The 1,811-nt window shown below is 47.5% G+C and overlaps 1 long non-coding RNA gene across 1 annotated transcript in view; it reads left to right on the plus strand.

Moving 5' to 3' along the window:
• The window catches only part of LOC111785790, an 8,272-nt gene extending 6,508 nt beyond the window's left edge, over positions 1-1,764 (plus strand). The window contains exon 3 of the long non-coding RNA XR_002813704.1: positions 1,722-1,764. This is a non-coding gene — a long non-coding RNA (uncharacterized LOC111785790). The remainder of the gene's footprint in view (positions 1-1,721) is intronic.
• The last annotated feature ends 47 nt before the right edge of the window (positions 1,765-1,811 follow it).

Raw genomic sequence — 1,811 nt, forward strand, 5'->3', positions numbered from 1 at the left:
AAGGATCTTGAACGTTTTCTCAGATCTACGGTTTTTCTTTGTGAATCAAGATCTGAAATCTTGATATATTCATCTAGGAACAACTCTACGCATGATTTGTGAAGAAGTTTGGCCAAGACCTCAACCCGAAGGCGGAGATCCGAGAGTCGTCCGTAACGGTGAGCGAACTTCCGACGTTCTTAACTAGTTCGGTAGTCAAGCAAAAATTACAAAAAAATACTACGATGTAGACCGTAACACGATCTAAAACTTTGTCGAAGGAATCATGTCGATCAGATATACGAATCGAAAGATAGGAAAATCGGAAAAGAGGACTGTGTTTCGGTTTTTAGAGGGCAGAGAAGAAAGAAAAAAAAAAAAGAGTCGGCTGGCGAGCGGCGGAGGACGGCGACAGGCGCCGGACACGCGTCGACCATCCGCTGGAGCAACGCAGCTCCAGCGAGGCGTCGCCACGTGTCGCCTGCAAGCCGAGCCGAACCGCAACGCGAGCCGAGCCGACAGGACTGAACCGGACTGGCCGACCCGCGAGTACGCGGAAGTAGGTGCGCGTGCAACCTGCGACTGGCGCCTTCCCGCACGCGTGACCACGCATTCCCAGCGCGCGTGTGACGGCCAATTTGGCCCGGTTGCTTTCTGTTTGCCCGATTTTTGTCTCGGTTCCAGTTCTAATACTGTTTTTACGTGAATAGGGACCTAATTTAAAGAAATCAGTATTTTTGGACACCTCACAGGCAATGAAATGCTAGAAAAAGGGCACGTGTCAACCAAATAAGTCACCACCCGGTATTTAGGAAGAAGTACTTGTAGGATTCGCTTGGATTGCATGCATGCTAATAGTTTTACTTCACATTAGCTCTCCATGTAAATTATTTGTCGTCAGAGTAGTTGATATGATTGTATTGGGTGATTTACATGAGTGTTGCTGTATGCTTTATGCTTCCGCTGTATGTATGCATGCATTTAATTTATGTTGGAATTGTGTATTCCGTGTTCCGGGTGCTTGATGGACGAATTTGCCCCATTGAGCTCGAACTTCGTGCTCTGGATGCTTGATGGAGGTCATCGCCCCGTTGAGCCGGTACACCTAGTTTGCATAAATTATATAGTACGATGTTAGAAGACGATTGCATGCACACTCTGTTAATTTCTAGGGCCCATTTCTATGATAAGCTTAGGAAATTATTGTTAGGAGCGATATGTCGCTCCAGCCAGATTTAATTTTTCCTAGGGACTTAGCGGTTTACCACGGCAAGAGGGTACCTCGGAATGTTCATAGATTGCTAGCGTGAGAACGGTATCTATAGCTTCGTGGGAGGACCAAGGGTCAAAAATCAGTCCTTACGTCGTACAACCCATTAGCTGCATGGGAACGGGTTGGGTTGCGCCCCCCATAGGGAGACTATATGGGCGTAGGGGTATTCAGCACACCCCTAGGCTAGATACCATGTAGTCCCAGATAGCCATGTAGAGGTAGCACCTTATAGAGAGATACCGACCACATTAGCTAGGCGTAATGAACCTCTAGGCCTTTAATGAAAGGACAATGAACCGGTGAAACCCAAGCGGCAAGCCCCAAGGGACTAAGACTAGAACCAGATGTCCTAGAACCGAGTTAGGAAACCGTGGGAATCTGTAAATTAAGATGCGAAGAGAGCCTACAAGTAGGTTGCTTACTGAGTATAATTTTTATACTCATTTCTTTCTACCTTCCTTTTTGTCAGGTGTCGGTCGAGGTGGAGGAGCGTTGGAGAGTTGTGCGGTCACAAAGGGGGCCGTTCCGGAGCGCCAGTCCCTTTTCGGTCTTTTGGAGT

This window comes from Cucurbita pepo, unplaced genomic scaffold (assembly GCF_002806865.2).
Source record: "Cucurbita pepo subsp. pepo cultivar mu-cu-16 unplaced genomic scaffold, ASM280686v2 Cp4.1_scaffold000740, whole genome shotgun sequence".
Taxonomy (NCBI): domain Eukaryota; kingdom Viridiplantae; phylum Streptophyta; class Magnoliopsida; order Cucurbitales; family Cucurbitaceae; genus Cucurbita; species Cucurbita pepo.